Raw genomic sequence first — 13,009 nt, 5'->3', positions numbered from 1 at the left:
GTTCCAGATGAACTCATCATGAAGTTAAATATTGATAAAAATAAAAATTCCGGATGTTAAGTGCTATTGAAACATGCTAACCTGAAGGTTAGTGGAAATAACAAGGCGGCGATTTGTATTCAACAGTGTTTAAGTATTTAATTCAATTTCCATGAAATAAAGATTGAAAAATTATTTAAAACATTTTCTGGAATTTCTCGGACTCTCCCCGACCACTGAACTAGCTTTGTGGCCTAACGGGATGTTAAGTAACGAATGACGCCAATTGAGACCGCCAAACCTGGCAAGACAATTTATCTCGGCAGGTGATCCTTACATGGCATGAACAGGTAGGCAGCTTCTCCTCGGGTGCCCAACACGTTCAAAAAGCAGCGATTGCTCTAGAGTTCCAGCTTTTAACCCGCTTCCGCACTAAATATTCTTTCCTATGCAATTCCCCCTCTGTGGGAACATTCTGCGGCACATCTGGAACCTGCCAATGAATTTAAATGTTTGAACTCACATTGGGCGGATTCCCGACGGGAACCCGGTCGTGTTCTGCACATCCACTGCTCGCGCTGCGGAACCCCTACAGACGTCACGCACATATGCGAAGCCCCGTAACCTTCACCAAAACCACACCACTTCACCACAACGTGGTACATCCCCAAATCGCCTCATGGCCCAGCATACACAACTTACACACACCAGCCGTCACACGCACACCATTTATTCACACAATCCACTCCACAGTCAATCTCACTCCATTCACACACATGGGTCTCTCCATGACAGTTCACACACAACTTGATATGAGCCTTTCCACGGAGATCCCGCAGCTGAATTAGCCAATTGTGCCGGATGCAGCATTTGTGCAGCGCACACTCAGCAGCACACCATTTCTTGGGAATTTTTTTTTCAATCATCTGCATACGGGCGTTTTGCCCGACACGGACCGCTAACACACAGTGACATGGAGTGCCTTGAAATGTACCCTCCCTGGACCGGTACGGATGACAAACCTGTTCTTTTTAATCTCCCGCGCACAGGATGAGCACATCTTAACATTTAAAATATTTCCCGCTCGGTAACCTCACCCCTCCCCTCAGTCAAGCTAACGGTTACCCCCGTCTGAATCGATGCATGACCCGTACCCTCGCTCGTTCATGCACTCCACTCTGCACGCTCACGGCACACACTCCATTACTCTCAGGCTCGGCACTCCAAGGAACCCTGGCCTCTTTATTCCACCCAAACTCGGCACACACCCTTTCACACCATGAAATTGCTGCAGTTCACACAGCTTCACCTCGTCGTGGTCCGCTTTGATCGCTCATATCCTCTCCACCTGCACCTGTCATGTGTTATCCCGATCTTTACACATTGTTTCTTCATATTCCTTGATCTCCTCCTCAACATTCTTTGCCCTCTCGCTTATCTTCTTGTGCTTGAGATTACTTTGGTGTCTTCCATTATTTCTTTCATTTTCCGTTCTTTCGTCTCTAATCCTTCGACCCATTTATTTTATCTTCTGTGTCCGGCCATTATAGTGCGGGAGCCCAGAAACATTTGTTTCACATCTCGAGTACAAAAGGTTTGAGGCCTGGAATATATGCATCTATGATAGGAGACCCCAAAAAGGCAATTCTTAAGTTCTGCAATTCTGCACAGCAACCAGGGGGCGCCACCAAAGACCCCTAAATGTGACTCTTAATTCACAATTTGAGTACATCTTTCAAACTTGTCTTAAAATGTTCTCTATAGGAGTGGAAATCAGAATTCCCAATTCTTAAGTTTTCAATTTGTGTATTAGGTCGCTTAAGAACGACCTAATTAATGCTAATTAACGCTAATTAGCATTTTTAATTCACAATTTGAGTACATCCATGAAACATATGGCAATGTATTCCTTAGGTCATCCTAAATCAAGATCAGTCATTCTTAAGTATCCATTTCATGTATTAACCCACTTAAGAACGCAAAATGTACTCATTGACCCCGTCCCTGGCAAGGTGAGTGTTAATTCACAATTTGAGTACATCTTCTCTTTGAGTACATCATCATCGCTATTGGGAAACTCCTGTCCAACTCTGGAGGACCAGAAATGCTGACTGAATCTGAGGTACTTGCAACCGGATCCTTAAACGGATTTTTGACGGGGAAACATTTCAACAGGTGCAAGAGATTGCACCCCATACTAGCCCTTGCTCTTGAGATGCTACACTTCTCATCCTTCTTAGACTCTTACCCACACAGAGAAGAAACAGAAGCATTGATAAGCAGCATTCAACTGACCACGTGGGAGCAGCTTCAGTCTGCTCTAGACTCGGACGTCTTCAAAGCATGCACAGCCGCGTATGAAGCATATACCCAAGTGACAAGATCTGGAGGCCATGGTGCAACCGCCCAGTTTTGGAGAATGTATATAGATTACATTCATAAATACCACGAGCTCGAACGGGCGATTCGAACGAATGATATCGATCTCTATACATACTCACTGACCGGACTCATTGGACTGTTCTTTGCTACAAACCATGTAAATTACAGTCGGTGGCTGACAAAGTTCCAACTCGATTTGATGAACATGGAAGACAGCCATCCTGGCCTACGTCAAATACTGGAAGCAGGCGTCTATACTGTACGACGAACAGAACATCCATTCAGTAGATGCCCGGTCGACTTGACTCTAGAACAGACGATTAATGCGGATGCAGCTTCGAGAAGAACTGGATTCACTTCTTCAACGAATAATTATGCGGCACGACTTCGCTGGATGCTTACGAAATCCACTAGAGCTTCATTCGTTAGTCTACTCCACGAAATGGCTGGGCTGATAGTCAAAGAAGACACAACTGCTGAACTGAGACCTGCACGAATAAAACGTGACGATAGAGATGTGAAAACCATGGTGAAACAAATCCAGGATAGTTGCAATCCGTTTGGGAACGAAACAGATGCAGATACCATGTTGTACAACATCCATACAGGAAGGGCAACTAGTGAAACAGTCCGCGAAAGTTTACTGAATGTGCCAGCAAGTGGAAGGACATTACACCAGGCATTCATCACAGCATGCGAGGCCGATGACAGTAGGTTTGAACAACCCATAAAGAAAGCTCCTCTCAAAACATTCGTAGACGAATGTGCCAGAAATAGACGAACACCGGATAAGAAAGTGGCAGTTCTGAAGTGTACTCGTGATTTGATGGGCCGCCTAATAATCCTTGCATCAAAGCGTGATGTTGACCTGCAGCATATATTCCAATATCCCCTTACACCAGTACCACTCACGATGTGCAATCCTGATGAGAGCATGGTCAAGACAGATAAAAGTAAGTTGCTTAACTTACTGGAGAGCAAGGAGATCAAAGGAGACGGACCTCAACAGATCAATGCATACGTAGTAGATGGACAATATCTTCTGCACACCCTACCTCCAAACTTACCACCCACATATGGAGGTCTAGCGAGGAGCATACTCTACCAAGTATTGTCATTGTCCAAAGTCCGGGTACACGTAGCCTTTGATGATTACCCTCAACCGTCACTGAAGGATGCAGAAAGAGCCAGATGGGGGACAACAGCCGAGGACAGCAGATCCTACATTATTACTGGTCCAGCACAAAGAAGGCCCAACGATATCAGCAAAGCGCTAACGTCCAGGTCATTCAAACGGGAACTTCCTGATTTTCTTGCAAGAGAATGGCAGGATCAAGCATACGCTCATATACTTGGGACCTGTGATGTCTTCCTAGATGTTCCGTCAGGCCAGTGCTTCCATTTCCACGTAAGCGAAGGAGAGGTCAAGCGAGATACCGTAGACATGCTCAGTAACAACCATGAAGAAGCGGATACCAAGATCTGCATGCATGCAAAGGCAGCAGACACCTCGAATGGAAATGTAGTAATACGCACCTCAGACACGGACATAGCTGTTATTCTGCTCTATCATTGTGAGAAATTCAGCAGCCACATCTGGATGGATGTCGGTACTACATCCAAGCGTAATCGGAGGCTCATTGACCTAACAGCGATATCCAAGTCACTGGGACCACAACTGTGCAGTTCCCTCCCTGCCTTCCATGCCTTTACCGGCTCGGATTACACCGCAGCATTTGTAAGAAAGGGCAAGGTTCAGCCCTTTAATAAGCTGGAAAAGATGCCCGATGTACAGCAAGCTTTCAAAGCTTTGTCAACAGATGGACTGCCAAGCGAGAAATGCAAGGACACACTCTTGAAATTCACTGCTATAATGTATGGAGCCAAAGAGAAGTCGAAGGAAACGTTAAACGCCTACAGGTTCAAGACCTTTGAAAGAATTTACAAGCCCAAGTTAAGAGGAAAGAACCCACTTGAAAAGCTGAAGGGAGCTGATGCCAGTAGTATTCCTCCATGCGAAAGAGAGGTTGCTGCCCACATAAAGCGTGTATCGCTTGTTTCAAGAATGTGGGCCAATGCTGACCAGCCAATCATCCAGCAACACCCATCAGAGGATGACGGATGGGAACTAGTGGGAGATCAATATAAACCCATCTGGTTTGAGGGAGACCAACTTCCGGAGTCGCTCGTTCCAGATGATGAAGAATTAGCTGATGCTGACGATGATGAGGTCCTAGCGCAGTCATATTCTGATGAAGAGGACGTTGAAGGAGATGGTGATGATGGTGATGTGTAGGTTTACAATCGACCAAACCTGTTCATACGATTATATTCAGTACGGTACATATCCAAAGCATCCTGACAGGGAATTTGTAATGTTTTTGAAATTTTAAGCAAAATAATGTTAGGAATGTTGGATAAAACAACATATATACAATCATGTTGATGTTTGAGATAAATTCAATAATTTTTCGTTGATATAGTTAGTTGAGTTTTTACATACATTAAAATTTGTTTTTAGTTCAGGGTAATTAGCTTAAACATGTTAAATAGTTTATAAGCGATAGTCAGAGATAAAACAGCAATATCGCTAATAGAGTAAAAGTTAGACATTAGGTATTAATTTTTATAAAATTAACATTAAAAATTGTTTTTTGTTCCGAGATTTGAGATTTAATTGTTGATGGGCGGTAGAACCAGGACGCCAATTTACTACATGACTTACTATGATCTGATTTTGAAGCATAATTCATGCATACTAAGTACATTTTTGTGTAGTTTATAAAAAAATAAAACATTGTGTTTGTATACAATCTATGTTTCTCCTTTTTGTCAGTGTGCATTCTTAAGTGGGTTAATACATGAAATGGATACTTAAGAATGACTGATCTTGATTTAGGATGACCTAAGGAATACATTGCCATATGTTTCATGGATGTACTCAAATTGTGAATTAAAAATGCTAATTAGCGTTAATTAGCATTAAATTAGGTCGTTCTTAAGCGACCTAATACACAAATTGAAAACTTAAGAATTGGGAATTCTGATTTCCACTCCTATAGAGAACATTTTAAGACAAGTTTGAAAGATGTACTCAAATTGTGAATTAAGAGTCACATTTAGGGGTCTTTGGTGGCGCCCCCTGGTTGCTGTGCAGAATTGCAGAACTTAAGAATTGCCTTTTTGGGGTCTCCTATCATAGATGCATATATTCCAGGCCTCAAACCTTTTGTACTCGAGATGTGAAACAAATGTTTCTGGGCTCCCGCACTATTATGTCCCATTTTGAATTCTTTTCTTACTTGCCAACATTTCTCTTTTTACATCCTTCCTGCTGTTCAAGTCCAAATACAGAATCTAAGGGCATTTCTCCAGCTGCCCTTAGATCCTGTATTTCTTCCGATTTGCTTCTTCTGTTCTTTTTCCTCATCACATCCACATCCACATCCACAGTACTCCCTGTTTAAGTCCATTAACCTCTTCTTTTATCCCAATTATCTCCATCATTCTAGCCTCACCTGCTCCCATCTCATTCCGGACACCATCCACATGCTCACTCACCTCTCTCAGTACAGCCTCGAGTGTTGCGGCTACCTCATTGCCCATAGCCTTCATATCAACCTTCACCTCTACCTGCCCTGCATGCATGTCATGCCTAATGCCAGCCACCTTGTCCCTCCTGCATTTTAACCATCACCTGTGCCATTAGTTGACGAATCAACAACATCATCTAGTCAAAGGCAACGGTGTCCCACTATTCTATGTTATTGGTGTTGCCTTTTCCAGGGGCTGGTGGGGAAGTGGGGAGGTGGGGGTGGGGGAGGGTGGGTTGGGAGGGGGGATTGGGGAGATAGGGGGGAGGGGGGGTTGGGGAGGTGGGAGGGAGGGTTTGAGAGGGGGGGAGGCTTTGGTCCTCAATCGCTATCGGCACATCTCCTGCTTCCCCTCCTGGTCCTTCTCCCACAATGTTACATTCATATACAGCTTCCTGGGCCATGAGCTCCTCCATATCCTTCTCAAGTAAGGCCACCAGGACCTGCTCACCCTAGCTTGACTTTTTTTTTTGCATATAAGATCGAGGCTTGTGTAAGAGCGAACATTCAACGCAAAACATAGCAAATAAAACATGTTGAAGGGAGCGGGAGACAAGATGGGGAGAGAGAGAGAGAGCGAATCAAACAAGCAAACCAACAGTAGAGAACAGGGACATCCAGAGATCTGTGGAAGAGAGAGGGCTGGGGGTGGGGAGGGAAGGGATGGTACAACGTATAAAACAAATTGACACTACTAGGCATTTCAGGAATGAAGTCGGAGATTGAAAGAGGTGGATTTGGGGTTTATTAACGGGGGTACAAAAGATTAAAGTTTTGGATGGGGGAAGATAAGAGATGGTGGTGAACAGCAGTTTTAAAGACCTGGAGGGAGGATTGGGATTGAAGATAGAGTGGGAGTTTGTTCCAGACGAGGGAGAAAAGAGGAATGAAAGAGTGAAGGTGAGCAGAGAGTCTTGATTTTGGCAGATTTACCAGAAGAGGGATACAGGCAGACCTTGTGCGTCCTGAAGGAATATTTGGGGGACAGAGCACAGACAGTGCTGGGGGACCTAGGCCAGATAGAAGATGGTAGAAGACAGAAAGACCATCAACAGAAAGACCACCAGTCTGCGGTGAGCAAGTGAAAGGCCATCAGAATCAGCTTCATCGCAGGAGATTCCAATGATTCTGAAAGCTCTGGTTTTGACAGCGTGAAACCGAGCGAGGTGTTAGGAAAGGAGCACCAACCCAGAAGGGAGAGCAGTACTCCATCAAGCTGTGGATGAAAGCTTTGTATGTGGTGAGGAGATCAAAGGTGCCAAGGAAGGACGTCACACGATGGAGGATGCCCAGTCGGCGACAGTCTTTGGAGACCATCTTAGAAAAGTGGTTTTCCCAGGAAAGATCATGGCAGATTGCGAGACCCAAAATCTTGAGTGACAGATCTTCTTCGAGAGGATTGTTGAGAAAGTAAATGGGAGGGTTTTCCAGATGGTCTTCTTGGAGAGACTTTGTGAGAGTGAGAGATTTGTCAGAATTAAAAGACATGTTCCACTTGTTTGACCAGTTTGTGATTTTGTCCAAGTCCGTAGAGAGTGAAGAGGATGCCACCTGCCGATCTCAGGGTTGAGATATGGAGCGGCAGAGAGTGGAGTCATCAGCAAAGAGATGGAGACTGGGCCGGATTTATGAATGGGCAACCTGGGCAGTTGTCCAGGGGCCTCCACCACAAGGGGGCCTCCACAACCAGGGGGCCTCCACATAGGGACAATCAGAACAAGCTGCACTCTCACTGTCTGAAAATTTCGAGTTCAGAATTTTCTTCCAGTAATTGATCAGTTTTTGAGTTCATTGGAGCAACGATTGGAAGCCTATGAAAACACCTGTTCTCTTTTCGCTTTCTTGCTTAAACTGGATTTACTGGACTGCGATGAAATCGAAGAAGCTGCAGCAAAATTGGTTGCTGAGTTCAAGGATGATCTTGATGACAGTCGTCACAAAAACGTCAACAATGATGCCGACATATATTTCTTCGTTTTTATTTCATTCAACATTATTATCTGGAAGTAAAGGTTCACGTATTCATTTCACGTGTGAAAAAACAAACTCCATTTCAAGCCGGGAAATTGCTCAGAGATATTTCGTTCGAAGCAATTATACACCACCCAAATAAAAAATTTCACCGATAAACCGAGTGAATTCACCGAGCGAATTTCATCGAATTTCACCGAGTTTCAGGAAATTACCGAGAGATATTTCTTCGTTTTTATTTTATTAGTTACTAGCAGAAGTACCCAGCGTTGCGGGCCGGGGGAGGGGGGAAGGGCACGTACACTTTAAACATGTATATACATGTGGGATGTGTGTGTGTGTGTGTGTGTGTGTGTGTGTATGTGTGTGTGTGTGTGCATGCATATATGTGTGTGTGTGTGTGTGTGTGTGTGTGTGTACTTGTATATATATGTGTGTGTGTATGTGTATATATATATATATATATATATGTATGTCTGTGTGTGTCTGTATATATATATATATATATATATATATATATATATATATATATATATATATATATATATATATATATATATATATATATATATATATATATTGTTGCGGATATGGGATTTGGCCTCCATATCCGCTTGTAAATATTCCCCTATTTCCCCAATACTCCCCAACTATCCCCAATCCCCCATTCCCTAGTCCCATTGTCTGTAAACAACACTCTGTAGCCCCGACCTTCCCCTTTTTCCCCCATTAAATGTCGTGCCCAGGTTCACCGCATCTCACGTAGACAACTATAGGACCTCTTGCTAGTTATTCTTAGTCTATGTCAGTTAAGGACTCGTTTCCATTAATTCTGACTCTTCGTTGCACCAGAATGTGATTGTATGGCATCAGTAGTGAGTTTACGACCTCCCCATACCTCCTCCCATCTTCCTCATGAAACAACTACAACAACAGCGAGCGGGGAGTGTGCGTCCTCACACCGGCTTGGTTAGCCGCCATTGGCCATGTGCGCCGACGGGGTTACCACGAAGGGGCTGACTGTCGGCCCCTCGTCAAGGGCGGAGCCCGGTAACCCCCGCACCCAATAAGAAGCAACGGGCCGAGTCCATCTGGGGTGGAGCTAACGAGCCGAGGGCGTGTCACTCCCCGCTGGATATACGCAGCGACTTACCGGATGTGAGGTCAGATGCGCCTCAGCCACGAAGGAGAAACAGACGCCACCTCCAGCGCGACGAGACCTCCCGCATCTTTGGACCGGACCGGGTCGATTCTGTCCCTGAGTCAAGAGTGCACCTTGAGCCTCGACTACCTGCCCTTCCTTGCCATCAATCCCTGTGTGAGTCAGTTTTGTCCTGTTTATCTGTGGTCTGTCGGGGCTACTATAAGACCGTAATTAAGTGCCTACCTTCCTATGCTGTCTCTCTCGTCCTTGTAATCTAACGTTCCGAAATATTATAACCTCCTCCGGAGGTCTTGAGAACTGTACCCCTGGTGTCGTGTCATTTTCACCCAGCCGTTGTGTCCTTTCCGTAATTGATTTAGCGTAGCGCGACTCGGCCAACGTTCGAGTATAATCGGGTAAACTGTGCAGACGCGGTCATACCAAACCGCTCGGTAAACCAACATCCACAACCGCGTCTGTAACATTTGGTGTCGAGGAGTTGGATTCGGACCTGGGACTAAATTTATTAGGCCCAAATTTTGGAACACCAATTGTACCATTAAGGTAACAATTGGTGTTGGGAAGTGGAATTCGATCCGGAGCGCGTTTCACGCGCTCGAAATTATAACGACGAAATTTGATTTTGTTTTACGAAAATAAAAACCCGAATTTTGAAAGTCGCGCTATGGCAGACCAAGACGGCTGGGTTCCGATAGAGGAGAGTGAGGCAGGGTCGATCCAGGACCAAATTGAGGGACATGAGGAGAGCGAAGCAGCGAGGGTAGCAGACGCACAAAATGGCACCTCGCACATGGCCAAGGCGACCGCGCCCGCGACCGTGGTAGCGCCCTTGGTGGATTCGAACCTTTTCCTCCTGCAAATGAGGGCCTTTATGGAACAAATGGGAGACCAAATTGGAGGTTTGAAAAACAGTATAGAAGCTCAGGGTGAGCGATTGGAGGGCAAAATAGGGGTAATGGGAAACGAAATGGGGGTAATGGGGAACCGGATGGATGCTCAGGGTGAGCGATTGGAGGGCCAAATGGGGGGTAATGAGGGACGAAGCGAGGGATACCGGTGAGGGGTTAGACAATGGGATAAAAGAGGTAAAGAATGGGTTAAAGGGGGTAGAAAACAGAATGGCCGCTCAAGAGAATCAAATGGAAGGGATGCAAAAGGGGTTAGAGGGGTTAGAAAACAGTATGGAAGGCAAATTGAGGGACATGAGGGACCAAGCGGAAAGGGAAGTTAAACAAATGGAGCAGCGGATAGAGGGGGTCAGAATGGGGGTAGAAACCAAACTGGATGCTCACAGGGAGGAAATGGAGCAGATGAGGGTGGCATCTGGGCAGGAGATGCAAGTGATGGGAGAGGAGATCAGAAGAGGTGTGAGTGAGGAGGTCGGAGGAGTGCGCGAGGAGGTGAGGCACTGTAAGGAGCACATGGAGAAGGAGGTGAGAAAGGGGACTGTAAAGTTACAAGGGGGCATAGAGGACCTGACGCAGGAGGTGGAACAGCTGACGGAGGGACAAAAAGGACAAACGGAGCAGGTTCAAAGGAACACTGCGGTATTAGGAGGGTTAAAAGCGACACAGAAAGAACTAAAAGATGATTTGGTAGCGACGAAGAGGCAATGTCAGGTGGTACGTGAGGGCCTGACAACGAGGTTGGACGAGGTGATAGAGGTAATGGAGACGAAGGACCGGCAGGTGAGGACGCACATGGAAACAGTCAAGGTAGCCTTGGAGGACGAGCTTGAGGAGATGTACCGGGGAATAAAAGAGGTGAAGCAGAAATTAGAAGAAGTGGAAGAAGGGGTGAGCGAAATTAAAAAGCGACGGAGAGAGGATAAGAAAGAGATAAAGGAGGAAGTAAAAGAATTGGTCCAAAGTCTGTGTTTGGATCGTGATGATGTGCTCATTAACCGGATGAGGAATTCGCAGGTGATGGAGGAGAAGCGAAGAGGAAGAGGACCCGGTGTAAGTGGTGACCAATATGGTCGTGCGTATGATGCGCCAGGTGATTTAAGAAGCTTGGGGGTCGAGATGGACCCGGGTGTTCGTGAGAGGCCGTTGGTGAAGTGTGCGACAGGTCTGGTGTGCAAAAGAGGAGGTGTGTGAGAAAGTCCGACTCTGGGGTGTGTGAGGAAAAAGTGCGTGCCAAGGAGTGAGGGTGCTGGCGAGAGTGAGTCGGTCGTAGCGCGTGTGCGAGGGAGCACATGGAAGCGTGGTGTGGTAAGTGTTACAGAGGGTGTGACGGGAGAGTGTGCGCAAGAGTGTGCGCGAGAAAGGTGTGTGACGGACAGGTGCATGGGGAAAGAGTGCGCTGTCAAAGGCAAGGAAGAATGCACGCCTGTGGTGAGTGTTACAGAGGGTGTGACGGGAGAGTGTGCGCAAGAGTGTGCGCGAGAGAGGTGTGTAACGGACGGGTGCATGAGGAAAGAGTGCGCTGTCAAGAGTAAGGGAGTAGTGTAATAATGTTGCTTCTGGGACACCTCCGTTTAACATGGGAAATCCCTATCTAATGTCATTTACCCCCTTGTCTTTTTCAAAAATCATAAACACCTCTATTTCTCCCACCCTCATCTTTATGAACCTTTTGTCTGTAGTACCTATCCTTAATGTTGTTCATTAGACCACTCAAACACTACAAATATTTGTTTTCTCTTATAGACCTATCATCCTTCTTCTACATATCATCTGGCAGATTAATCTTTGACCCATTCACTTCCATATTAATTCTTTCCCTCCCTCATTGCCCCTAAAGACCTCTATTTCTCTCACCCTGTTCTTTACGAACCTTCTAACCTTTTGACATGTTATCCTTATTCATTAGACCACTTAAACACCAGTGATCCTTCTGACCTCATGGACCTTTTAACCTTTTACTCTTAATATCATCTGGTGAATATAACCCACTCAAACAACGACCCTACAAATATTTGTTTATGCGTGGGAAATAATTTAATTCTCCTACAACTCTCTTCACCATCTAATATATTAACAAAAAATATGTTTGAGTTTGGTTCTTTATTAAGATATTTTAACTGAGCTAAGATAAAATGGTAAACCTCCCTCAATGTTCTTGTTTGAGCGCCTCCAGTGCCACATACCATTTTTTGGTAAGCTCCGCCCACTTTTTGGTAAACCACGCCCATTTTTTACTAAGCCCGCCCACTTTTTGTTAAGCCACGCCCACTTTTTACTAATCCCCGCCCACTTTTGCTAAGCTCCTCCCACTTTTGCTAAGTCCCACCCACTTTATAAACTCTTCAGCATTGTATCATTTCCAGGTAATACATTACATCATTTTCAGGGAATTTCCATCACATCATTTCCAGTTAAGACACGCCCAGGGAATTTCCACAGGAAGACACACCCAGTCCTTATAAAAGGCACCGACCACACAGGCTTTTTCAAACACGCTTTCTGCTTCACTTGAGAATGGACTACTATGCCGAAATGGAATGGGATAACTTTGCTATTCCATGGAGTCCTACTACCTGTGTAGAACTCAACCTTCAGATTGATGAACTGGACTCGAACCTCTTATCAATGGAGGTAAGTTTGTTTATTTATTTATTTATTTATTTAATTTTTTTTTTTTTTTTTTTTTTTTTTTTTTTTAAGATGAGACTCGTGTAAGAGTTAACAAAGTTTATTTTAATATTCATAGAGCTTGATTTATACAAATAAAAAATATTGTATTAAATTAATACATTGTTATTTTCTTTCACAGGAAATTGTATCTGAGATACGAAATGAAAATTCTGCTTTTAACACAACTTGGGATGAAGTTATTTTTTTGTTTGAAGACATTTTGAACAACCAAGACCCCCAGAACGAGTTCTACCTTGATGACCCAGCCAAAGAGTTATACCTTGGAGATCCACAAAATCCTGAAAAAGAGTTTTACCATGATGATACTTGTTGTGAGTTAT

General features: G+C 44.8%; 1 protein-coding gene and 1 long non-coding RNA gene across 3 annotated transcripts in view; one reads left to right on the top strand and one right to left on the bottom strand.

The window, feature by feature from the left end:
• LOC144889664 (uncharacterized) overlaps nucleotides 1–13,009 on the top strand; it is a 306,207-nt gene that overhangs the window by 51,875 nt on the left and 241,323 nt on the right. The gene's annotated exons all lie outside the window — the stretch shown is intronic.
• The window catches only part of LOC137419054 (uncharacterized), a 76,740-nt gene that overhangs the window by 18,298 nt on the left and 45,433 nt on the right, over nucleotides 1–13,009 (bottom strand). The gene's annotated exons all lie outside the window — the stretch shown is intronic.

This window comes from Myxine glutinosa, chromosome 1 (genome assembly GCF_964187855.1).
Source record: "Myxine glutinosa chromosome 1, kmMyxGlut1.1, whole genome shotgun sequence".
NCBI lineage: Eukaryota > Metazoa > Chordata > Myxini > Myxiniformes > Myxinidae > Myxine > Myxine glutinosa.
Note: the sequence above shows the minus strand (reverse complement) of the source record. Positions and strands in the feature narration are given on the sequence as shown.